This window comes from Temnothorax americanus, unplaced genomic scaffold, assembly GCF_048541705.1.
Source record: "Temnothorax americanus isolate GAGA-0224 unplaced genomic scaffold, ASM4854170v1 Scaffold206, whole genome shotgun sequence".
In the NCBI taxonomy this organism is placed as follows: domain Eukaryota; kingdom Metazoa; phylum Arthropoda; class Insecta; order Hymenoptera; family Formicidae; genus Temnothorax; species Temnothorax americanus.
The window spans coordinates 27,631-40,167 of record NW_027509346.1 but is presented as its reverse complement, the minus strand read 5'-3'; the positions used below and the strand labels follow the sequence as shown (position 1 = coordinate 40,167).

The 12,537-nt window shown below is 41.0% G+C and overlaps 2 long non-coding RNA genes across 3 annotated transcripts; one reads left to right on the top strand and one right to left on the bottom strand.

Moving 5' to 3' along the window:
- Window positions 1–1,737: 1,737 nt before the first annotated feature.
- LOC143897620 (uncharacterized) lies at window positions 1,738–12,217 on the top strand. The gene is made up of 2 exons (XR_013256965.1): window positions 1,738–3,903; window positions 11,980–12,217. It is a non-coding gene; the product is annotated as an uncharacterized LOC143897620 (long non-coding RNA).
- LOC143897624 (uncharacterized) lies at window positions 7,865–11,948 on the bottom strand. 2 transcript variants are annotated; one of them, XR_013256968.1, is made up of 3 exons: window positions 9,843–11,948; window positions 8,968–9,561; window positions 7,865–8,738 (listed from the first exon to the last, which is right to left on the bottom strand). It is a non-coding gene; the product is annotated as an uncharacterized LOC143897624 (long non-coding RNA). The 2 variants fall into 2 exon arrangements; XR_013256967.1 differs by having other exon boundaries at window positions 9,290–9,561.
- Window positions 12,218–12,537: the final 320 nt, after the last annotated feature.

Below are 12,537 nucleotides of genomic sequence, written 5' to 3'. Positions count from 1 at the left end.
AGATATTACAGAGACATTGCAATTGCACAATTTCGTCGAAATATTAGAACAATATTGCAGAAATATTATATAAGAATAATTGAAAATATATAATATAATATTATTGCTCATAACTTATTCCGTGTACGTGTGTGCACACACATACACAAAAGAAAAATATTTCTCTTTAGGGGTTTATGTTTCTTTAAATTTTTGATTTCTAATATACAGGGTGTCTCATTTTAACTTAGACACCAAAATATCTTGAAAACAATGCATTTTCCAAAAAAATATGTTTCAAATAAAAGTTGTAGGGTCTAAAGAGGGCCATTATATAGATGAGCTAAAACTAAATTTTGAGTCCGACATTCACTTTGGACCCAATAAGACCCAACTTGATTTTCTTTCATGGAAATTCTAATTTTTTATTATATTCCATCTTTTTTTACTAATTCATTTGAACAACTTCTGTATGCATCTCCTTGGAGCTTTCATGTATGTATATATTAAATATTTAAAAAAAATTGAAGTACTATGATATTGCAATAGCATATTTTTGAGACAAAATCAAGTAAAGAAAGTCCTGTACCACTTTTTCCTCCAACAAATAATTAGCTATCGTAAGCTAAATATTAAAAAAGTTACTAAATTTTCTTTGAATATCTCAAAAAGTATTAGGGAAATAGAAAAATGTTTCAGACAAAAGTTGTGCAAATAAATTAGAAAAAAGATGGTACAATAAAAAATTAGAGTTTTCATGAAAGAAATCAAGGTGGGCCTTATATTGTTCCAAAGTGGACGCCGCGCGGACTCAAAATTTAGTCAACTCATAATGGCTCTCTTTTTAAACCCTACAACTTTTATTTGAAACATTTTTTTCGAAAATGTATTGTTTTCGAAATATTTAGTTGAATATGGTGTTTAAGTTATTAAAATAGGACACCCTGTATTACTTTTTAACTTATTTGATTCAATAAATTAACCGGAACAATTACTGTGGCCCCTTGATTTGACGATGGTTTCTGGTAGTATTTTTTATGCTAAACAAAAAATTATAAGTCATACTTACAATACAATCATTATAATTTATTTTGTATACATTTTCTGTGTTCTTGGTAATAGTTGCTTTACCTCATCTCTTGATATAATGCTGTCCAGATTTTTAGAAATCGTATGCAGAATATTCAGACCGACATTTACTACGTTTACGCGAGCGTTACTTCTGTATTAACTTACGATAATTTACCCGTTTACGCGGAGTAAATTATCATAAGTTACTACAAAATTCCGTTTATACGCGAAGGAAAATCCTGTTTACGAGAAGGAATTATCGTAAGTTACTACAGAAGTAACGCTCGCGTAAACGTAGTAATTGTTAACGACCTATATCTTCACTCACGCTTTTAATATAATACGGCAAAGACAAATATGTGTCTCGATGCATCAAACGCGCTATTACCAGTATCGTTATCTGATTCCGTAGAGTCTTTGCGATTTTTTAGTGCAAACAATCTGTTTTTTATTTGTTTATTAATTGTCAATAGAGGGAAACAACTATTTAGCAAGATCTCTTTAAGCGTTATCAAATTTGTGTGGTGGAACCGTTCATCCGATAGTAAAATAGGAAATATTAATATTAATTATATATACTGTTCTAATTTTTGAGATATATACTATAGTGTTAAAAATAAAGGGATAATTACGATAACTTTGGCTCCTTAATGAAATGTGTGGTTTTCGGGGGCATTTTTGGTGAGAAAAATAGCAAAAAAAATTCTATAATTAATATTTGTTTCTATATTTTTATAATATCAAATTTTTAGAAATATATAGGCTTAATTAAAGTTAAATTAATTTTTTTATGCGGGGGAGGGGCTCCGCCATAAGCGGATTACAATTTACGTTCAAAAAACGTAAACAACGCTATTAGGGCGAGGTCCACACTCTATATACATAGCTTAATTACTTAATATGAAGCGAAACATATATGCAATGTGTAGGTATTATATGTACGCATACAGAACCCCGTTTACGCGGAGGAATTATCGTAAGTTAGATTACAGGGTCATGTTCCAAAACTCACTCTGGGTAACTAAAATCTATAGTTTACGTCACGTACACTATAGCATTTTAGTTAACTAGAGTGAGTTTTGGAACATGACCCAGGAAGTAACGCTCGCGCGTAAACGTATATAGTAATATTATTAGTCCTTATTCTCTTCTTTCGTTCTTTCGACATTCAACAAGTGGCACGCTGATACAAAGTTTTTCAGAAATCAGCGAATCCGCTCTCTCGACCGACGGGATCACGAGATTCTCTAGCCGTGGCGGCGCGACGTCGTCCGCTCGCCGATGCGTTGCCGAACGCGGCCGTACGACGTACGAGAGAGCGCAAGCGAACGCTCGGCGGCGATTGGCCGATCAGTAGCGCACTAGCGCCTACGACCTACGACGGCTACGACGGGCGACGGGCATGCGCGTGCACGCGATTTCAAGTTAACAGTTAACGTTCTTCGCCCGTCGCGGTCGCGTCGTCCGAACGTTCGAACGCGTTCGCCGAGCCGCCGAGCGACGCGGTGCAAGCGTGGTCGGCCACACGGAATTTGGACGGCGCCTCGAAGTCGGAACAACTGTCGTGTCGTCTCGCGGTGACGAAAGAAGGCGGATCGATCTCGCGCGCGATTGCGATCGCGAAGTCGCGTCGCAGTTACCTTCCGTTCCGCGCTCCGTCCGATATCTCCCGCGAAGTTCGCCGCGAGCGGCATTAACGGTGTTGTGAACACCTTCGCCAGGTGTTGCTAGGTGTTACGTGAACGTGCGCGTGCGACGTTCGCGTCGCCTTCGCGTCACCTTCCCTCCTGCAGAGCGGGGAGGGAGACCGCGAGTCGCGGCGAGGAGGAATTCGCCGTCGCGCGGAGTCTTGACACCGCGTGTCAATATTACGCGAAGACCGCGTGTACGTATCCTCGCGAGTTCAAGCGCGTCGCATCGGACACGAGACGCGAGAGTGAGAACGAGAACTGAACGCGATCGAAACGTCGCGGTGATCTAGCGGCCGATCCTGTGATCGTTGTCCGTTCGTTAAACGGCAGAAAGACGGAGATAACGATCGATCTCGATCGACACTGGTCTCTCCTATCGTTCCCATCAATTTCTGCGGATTCTCACGGACTTTACTCTTCTCGCGCGCGCGGAGCAGCGAGAAGAGAGAAAAGTGTGGAAGGTAGAGCAAGAGGGAGAAGAGGGCACGAGAAACGAGCTCGTCTTTAAAGAGAAGCCCGAAGAAGTCAACTTGGTGAACAAGGCGGTGGGCGGAGGCGCGATTTTCATTTCGTTACGGGACGCGTTCGTCTCCGCTGCATCTACCGCACCTCTGACGTTTCGTTTTTCCTTTCCCTTCGCGGGGCATCGCGAGTCTCGTTTACCCTTCCCGCTCGTCTCGGACCTCGCGGAGCAAGAAGAGGACGCGAGTCCGGCCGCTTCGAGCAGCTTCGAGCGCGTTTGCACGCCTCGCGCCTCCTTCGAACGTGATTGAGGGAGACGGAGGGGGAGGAGGGGGTGAATAGCGCAGCGAGAGCATCGTGCGGAATGCGAGTCGCGAGTGTGCGTGAGACGGGGACGCGGCGCGGATTGCCGCGATTGGCGTAGATCCCGCGGTGCGCTTTCAGAGCCAGGCTCTTTACGCGCGGCCGCTGCGAGCGAAGGAGCAGGACTTCCACGACGGTGGAGAAGAAGGTGGCGAACGGAGACGGAGAGGAGGAGGGGGAGGGAGGGAAGAAGGGGAGCGAGAGAGTGAGGTCAACGTCGCGCAACGGCGAGGCGAGAGAATGGAGCAGCGGCCGGCGGCGGCGGCCTCCGCGAGGACGCGCGGCCTTCTCGCCGGTGTCTGCCTCGTCTGGATCATCGGCGGCATCTGCGCCACCGGTAAGATGCGAGCCCTCGATCGCGCAATATTATTTTGTCATTGCGATGCTCACGATAATGAGAATTCTATGTTTGTGACGTACATGATGATAAAATCTACCCCAGACAAATCGGGACATACATAAGACGTCTTAAAAACGTCATTAAGATCTTCAAGACGTCTTATATCCTGATTTGGGACAATAATTTCCCGAGTTTCGTACCCAGTAAACACAAGAAGTTTACTGGGTACGAAACTTGTCGGACAGACAGAATGATTTGACAATAAAGATTTTTTATAGCAATATAGAGAATAATGAGAGACTAAATATAAGATAGTATATTAATAAATAACTTTATTCATAAAAATTGATATAAAGTAAACGTTTCGACCATTCGTTTTGTTCTTTTTCAATCGATGTAACTTTTGATGCTAATAAGCATCCTTTTTAAAATCACTGTAAATAATTTATTGCGAAAAATATCCCCCCCCCCCCAGTCAGAGTTCGAACCTGGATCTTCCGGATCTTCCTACAATCCGTGTAATGTGAATAGCGTTACTTTGCATTATTTTCGATCTATTTTGTCGTTTAACATGTGGAAAGAAAGATTAGATTAGGACAATTGTATAACAGTTAGAAATCTCGCAGTAAGTAATCCCGCCAGTTTAATTAATTGCCGATTAAGTTAATCGAAGTTTGGTCGAGGTCATCTCCTTATGCGATTGCTAAAGCTGTCGGAAGAGTCTAGACGCGAAATCATTCTGCGTGAAATATTGCCGACTACCGGCGATCTTGGAGTGTTTGCTCTGAAAAACAGGAAGAGAATATATAAAAAGAAAAGAGGCAGGAGAAAAGAAAATATAATCCGTAGCTGAGGTCAATAAATTCATTAGTTTGAACATCGAGCACATCCATCCTCTTTATGTTACGATAGACTTGGAGAGATTCTCAAGTGGCGTACGCGCGATGGTACTGCGACATGTGTAAATAGATTCGGTGATTGACAGAGAAAAAAAATGAAGAGAGGGAAAGACAGAGAAAAACTTTTTCTAGTTGTTTATCCGAAGTGCTCTGTCTGGGATTTACTAATCGGGAAACCACAGGGAGGCTAGATCTTCGAAAAGATCAAAGGAACAAACAAGAAGAAATCTTCATGATTCAAGTAGTTTTATTGAATCGCTGATTTGTTGTTTATTTATTGAGGAGTAATGATTTAAATTATACGATTAAGGATGTATTACCTATACCTTCCCAGCCAAAAGTACAGTAATCTGAGAAATTCAATATATATCGGTTGTATGCATACTTTAACGGCTTACTACTATTTAATATCATAACAAGGACATTAATGTTACTGATTTAAGTGATTTTAACAAGTTTTTATGATTATTAACAGCGTATTTGTAAATATTCTTAATAGAGGCTCAAAACTTTTGGCTGGGAATCTTCCCTGAATCTAACTGCTAGAAATAAAAATCATACATTATGGATAAAGACAGAAAGTAACGGTTAAATATAATCAAAAATATTACGCAATAGTATAAAATATTATTATAAAATGAAAATATTACGCTAAATACGAGAATAAAAAATATAAATATCGAGCAAATAACACAAGAAGACGTGGCAACACCGCTCGATTTTAACTGTTGGCTGCACTGAACGCCCGACTGCTATCACATGACTGTCATAGTATCTGTTGTATATTGACAGCCGATTATTAGAAAAGTGTGGTTAAATAAAAAATGTTGAAGTGAATAAAATCCCGCTTTTTTAATATATAAGGGCAAGTGAATTTCAGATCCTGTATATAAACATCGGCTGAAAATGTCGGAAACCGGCAAAAAAAGGCGAAAAATATCTATATTAGTTACCGATGAAACAACGACGTTGCCACGTCTTTAGGCGTCTTCGGCGTCAAACGCCAAAATCTGCGAGAGTGCTGCAGTTTTTACTTTTTTTCTCAGAAACTAGTCAGTGAATCATTGTGAAATTTATAGAGAACCTGTGCCAATGTATCCTCTATATACCGTAATTTTTTCGAGATTTGTTTTCTATTTTTTCTTTACATTCTGAATGTATTATATATGTTTGATAAACTGTCAATCTCCATAAGAACACATAGAAAATTAAAAAATTAATATTTTTTAAACGAGTCAGACAATCAATCTGAAATTTAACACAGGTTTTTAGAACATATAAGTGCACAATCTCTGTAAATTTCAGCTTGATCCCTTTATTATGACTGAACGGACATACATCCTTAAATAAAAGAGTAGGATATCATAAACGCATCGATGATTTATATTATTAAATTGAATCGAACCACACACAGTGGTTCAATTTATCTAGCTATCTGTTTATCTACCGAAGAGGAATGGTGTTTGCTGGAAGGGATCGAGATTTATGTATGGAAAGATAATTTAGTTTACGCGTAAACGTGAATAACTGTATGCAAATACGTTGCACGCGACTCGCACGGTGATTACTTCTCAATAAACGCCGTCCCGCGGCGTTTTGAAACCCCCGGTGGACCAACGCGCCTTGCCGGGGGGAAAATCTGCGAGATCTCCCCCAGGGCGGTCGAGTGTGCGGCGTAGGAGCGACCCTAATTGAGATTTATTACGACGTTAATCCGGACCAATTGTGCGAACGAAGTTAAACCGTTGACCTCTCGTCTCGTTTGCGGGGGAGATGGGAGGCGAGGCGCAATAGCTCCGTGAGCACGTGCCGCATGGGGATAATACTGAATTAACCCTTTCTATATACTCACTTTCCACGCTTTTTCTCGCGTCTAGCACGAAAACAGTGCGACTAAAAGTCTGCAGATGCGCAAATACAAGATATATTTTCGCGAGGCAAGTACATTGAACGCATCGTGTAGGTATCTGTTCGAACTTGAATTAAAGCAAAATGGCAAAGTAAATATAGTTGATTATATTGCGCGAGAAGGGAACAAACAAAAATTGATTGTTTTTGTCTTCGAATCCTTATCGAACTGCGAGCTCAAAGTTTTGAGTTTTCTGAACCAAAAGCTCAAATTATAGTTAAATCTTCGGATATTCTGTCAAAAATAGATTTCTGTTCTTCAACTATACGGTCCAGAACTTGAATTTTTTTCGAATTTTGAAAAAGTGGGGCCAACTTCACAGACGTTCCAAACTTGAAGTTTGAACGTGTCTACTCCAAATCATTCAAGTAAATCGACACGTAGTTGCTCGTTTGTTCGAGCCTTGATTCAAAGGTCACTCGCGCCCCTTTAATTTTTCTAGAAAAGATACAAGAAAAAAAATCAAGATTCGCTTCTCATTCCGCTTCTGGCACGCTTCATAATGAGGACAGACCTCCATTGATTAAATTTTCTTTGGACAACGTCGAGCATTGATACCAGCCGACCGGCAGATAAAGGGAGATAAGAGTCGCGATGCCGAAGTCTCGTTCTTTCCTACCAAATCGCGCGTCCAATTTTTTTTTTTTTTTTTTTTAAATAAAAATTGAGCGATTCTTGTTTGCGATTGTTTGAGCGATTTTGTAAAATTGAGATTGTTTCGCTCAGTGGCATTCGTTACACAGAAAACCGTGAAATATCCGTTCTTAGATTTACAATTTATAGAATAGATTTCCTTTCGTCGTAAACATTGTAAGTAAAGATGTGGATCAAGGATTTTTTATGTTGAATCGAATCGAATCGTTGAAATATAATTTCTAATTAACAATATAATTATTGGATATTAGATTGAATTTTAATACATAGGTAATAAGAGATTTAAAATATATATATGGAAAAATAATATTGATTATATAAAATAAATTATTTTTAAAACAAAGAATATATTTAAATATTTAATATAAAACTAATAAAATATATTTAATTTAATGTCGCAGTAACTGAAACAATTAGACAAATCATACATAAATTATTAAAATACTCTAATGTAGTATCCAATAACATTATCCAATTACATACACAGAAATTCAAATAAAATAAAATTTTATTAATTATACTCATAGCTTACTATTTTTTTACGCATATTTAAACTTTTACAATTTTAGGGTTACAGAGGTCTGTCAAAAATTAGAAATTAGCTTTTTAACTGCTACTTAGCCTCTCAGTGAGTGGTTATATTACTGAACGCACCTATTAACGTACTTACCTGTTAACATGACTATACTTTTGCTTTAATGGGAAATATAATTGTTTTTAAATTAACACTATATGTGATTCATATTCGAACCATATCTAGATTCGAAAATTTCAAATTGTTTGAATTTGAATCATAGAAATTCAAATCGAATTGAATCGGGTGAGATTTGTACTCGAATAGTTCACATATCTCTAAAACGTTGATTAAAAATATAGTATAAGAAAAGAAGAACAAATAGTAATAAAATTAGACGTTATTGGTTGCCATGCTATCTCGCGTTATCGTTATCTGATAGACTTCGTGGAAGAAAACAACTGAGCTGGTTTCCCACACGTTTGGCCGATATAAAAAGGGCTTGCGTTTTAACCTGCGTGTGGAAAATACGCAGAGAAGACACGCAGAAAACTGTAGTGGTAGCCGTATATACACATACGTAGGTGCGCTAGGAAAGGTATATCTATCACTGGCGTCAGCTCTACCGGGGCACAATGGAGAACAAGGGCCTTTACCTGTGGTCCTCGACAGTCCCTCTCTGCTCCCTCGCCCGTAGAATAGCCGCTCTCCCCCTTATGCTCCCACCATTTTCTATAGCCTCCTACTTACGTTATTGAGCGAGTGTGCCTTTCTTCGGCTAGGACTATCGAGTGCGTATCCCGGGGAGACTCTTCCTGGATTAGTCATTCAAAAATGCGACGAATTTCAGAAGGGACTGAAATCACGAAAAAGCAAAAGAGACCATTCATTCAATGTTTTGGCCCATTTCGAATCGATTTTCTCTCACCGGAAACGTCAAAAAGTTACCGTTTTGTATCACACATACAGACACATAATTTTCCAATTTTCAATATTATCTATCTTTTCACAAGTATGTAAACTCTACATTTAAAATTTCATTGAAATAGAATCTATTCGAAACGAACTGAAAATGTTTTTGTTACCTGTTTGTTCCTTTTACCGGAGCTTAGTTTTTGAGCAATTCTGCATTTTTCGATTGTTTGTATCCCGAAAAGTTATCGTGAACACCACGGAATTTTTATAGAGGAAAAGTCAATTCAAAATCGATCAAATAATTTGCCAGTTTGGAAAGAGTACGCTTATGCGTTGTGAAGAATGCTCCGTACGATACTTTTATTGCGGCACAGTTGAACGTAACGTCGCCGCATCGGCGGATAGTTATATACCGGCAAGACGCAACGATTTCTGCGAGTCGCGATAACAAAAACTCGGCAAACGACGGAGATTGTAGTTTGCGGCCTTTACCGGCTCCGGAGTGGCCTTAGGCCGTTATCCTCTCCGCCCCGCGCCGTTCCGAGCGACCGGATGTGCCGGCCACCTTTTGCTTTTATCGTTCCGTGACCGCGTCATCTTCATTACAGTCATTTTCCTGTCCTTCACGCCGCGGAATCCTCTGCGTTTGATACCTGCGTCCATCTCCTTTCTCGTTGAAGCTTAGCCTATATTTTCTCTTCATTTTTCTTCCCGTCTGCGAAATCCTTTTTGCCGATTTGAACGTATTGGAGCGCATCCAAACTCTACTCTACCAGAATGTCAGAATATAATAGTTTATATAGCAGAAAGCAAATAAGCGGAAGTGTATTTCCAGAATAATGTTTTTCAGTTACTATTAACAGAAAAAAGAATAAAATATAGAGAGACAAAACATAATTATTGCCGTTAATTTTTTGATTAAATACATTGGAAGCAACTAGATAAAAGGGTAAAAGAGAGGACGAATGTCCGAAAAAAGAAGAAGACGAGATTCCTTTGAGAGATATCGGATGCAAGCCGGAAGATCTTTGAATTTTTGACCCACCGTCTCTCGGTCATTACAGCGAATTCTTCATCGGGCCCACGGGCCCCTCTCCTCCGCACATCGGCTCCTCGAAGGAAAGGCGGAACGTTCAGAATGCCGGGAGAACCGGAGGTCCCGCGCTGTGCTTCGGGACCGCTATTGTCTCGACCTCGTTACCGTAGTCGCGGGGCTTTATCTTCATGAGACCTGGCGACGACAAAAAGCAGCCCGGGCCTCAAGTCCTCACAGTGCGCCACTCTGTAATTCCCATTATTATTCGCCGCGGCGTGGAACTCGTCGACGCGAGGCGATGCCATGGGACGCGGTAGCCGGTGCACAGGGGCCACTGACCGCTCCCTCCCTTTCCTCGACAAGGCTTTCTCGTCTTTCATGGCTTCTTCTTCTTCTTCTTCTTCTTCTTCTTCTTCTTTTTCATCATCTTCTCCTTTTTCGTATTCTTCTCTCTCTTTCTCTCTCTCTCTCTTTCTAATTTCTCGGTTTTATTCCCTTAGGCCTGCTGTGTACTTGCACTCGGCGTCATAAATAGGAGTTTCTGTCGCGGTACGGTAGAGAAGTTTCATATTCGCACATCTCGTACATTCGCAGCAATTCCGTTCATTTGCAGCAATTTCTCATATATATTTTTTGTTAAGGCACGAATTCCTCGGATATTCGTCGTTACGAGCGGCAGCGAATCCTCGAATTGTTCGCTTTGCGCCAAATTGTTTTTTGGTAGCTAGCCAATGTTAGATTTCCGCAGCTCATTCCGATATCGTGCCGAGCGTGGCAATCGCGTTCCCAGCGAATTACCGAGCAGAGACAGAGACTCATTTCTTTCCCGCTTCATTCGTGTTGCGTGCCGTTGAAAAACCGCGTTACTTCGCATTTAAATGTAATTTAATTTTTTCCAATATTTGGATAATATTAAAAACCACGCGATTTGAGATTTAAGAATTGACAAGAGGAAGGGAGATTGATGCAATACGATAAATCTCCTGCGTAGCGCAACGTCACGATGTAAACACTTTCCCAATAGACGTAATACCTTCGTCGAGTGCACGCGGTGGAAAAATTGCGAAACGTGACTTTCTGTTTCTGTCACGCCCACGGCAAGTAAATTACACATGCCTCTTCGCCATTATGTCGCCCGCGACATTTCCCAGCATGAGCTGGCTGCCACATGTGTCGAAGCAAGTGCATCCGTGCCCGTTCTCCGACTTTCGACGCCCTTCTCGCGCGTTGCGGTGCGGCACTTCATCTCCCACGTGCTTCTTCTGTTCACGTTTCTCCGTTTTCTTTCGCTCGTGTGCACGGCCGCCGCTACATTTCTTCCGCGTTTTCTTTGTTCCGCCACTGACCACGCACCACGCGGCGGAATCGCGATGAAAAGTGAAAATATCGGTGAACGGGACGACGCGCGCGTTGCACACGTTCGAGTCAGTTGCTAGCATGCAGCTTGCGCAACGCTCGCTCAAGGTTCCTATCGGTAACGGAAAATTCTCGCTCACCTGAGCGCAAGTGCGAAAGGACATTGGAGACGGGTGCTTAACGTTAACACGGATCGTCTGTTTTGGGAACACTGCGCGTTTTTTCGGGATTAATCATCGACCGTTGCATCACTCTCACCGAGAGATGCTATTGTGGCTTGGACGGCTCTTGTGCGCGATGCGCAACGAGTCACCTTCGTGAAACGACTATTAGCGGCTTCTTAATGTTTCCACGATTTACGTAACGACATTAGACATTATACAAATTATCTACTGAGCAGTTTGGACTCCTTTCCGTTTGATTCTGAATCGCGAACAGACAAAATAAATAAAGAATATTTAGCGGAAAACTTCTAAGTGAAAAACATCTCAAGGATGGATAGAGAAAATAAGCAAAGAATTTATATGTAGTGTTTTCGACTGAACTTGAATTGCTCCTAAAGCGATTAATCTTTTGTAGTCAGACTTGGGTCAATATGACCCACACTCATTTGGATTTTATCAGCTAAATATCTAGCTTAAAATGGGGCTTGATCCGCCATCTAGAAGAGTTTGAAGTATCCTCTATAGGTATAGAGACCATTAATCATGCACTGTTCACGATTTTTTTTCAACATGTTGCTATTTGATTTCTCACAAAACTGCAGGTTTTATATTCTTGAATGTTTAAGGTATGCTCCAGAATTATTTGAACCCGACCGGACCGATACAAGGACTGATACCATTAAAGTGGCAACCATTAAAAATCGATTGGGTCAATACGACCCAGTGTGACTACCGCGGGATTCTAGAGAAGTGTGACTACGAAAAATGTTAATGACTTCGACAAATCGATCAGTTTCATTGGTTGATTGCGATAATAAATTGGGTTTGATCAACCCAACCCAGTCCAGTCGAAAAAGCTATTAAATTCGTGGAATGTTGGATACATCAAGCGCGAATCTGAGATTCGCACGACTCCTTTCCTCGATTTCCATGCATCCGTTCTGCCCACCTTCGCCTCTGTTGTCTCTATCTTGACCACGGTTTCCTGATTAGGTGCGAGAGGAATTAGCGTGGATACGCTAAATTGTTCTCGCGATCGCCAGCTTTGCTGGCGTTCCCCTTCGAGCGATTTGTACGTCGATCCTTTCACGGGACGAGTTTCCTTCGCGGCGAGAACAAAATCCATAAGAGCAAGGGAAAAAGAAGGACAGAGGACGAAGGACGTCACGCGAAGGAAGGGACTG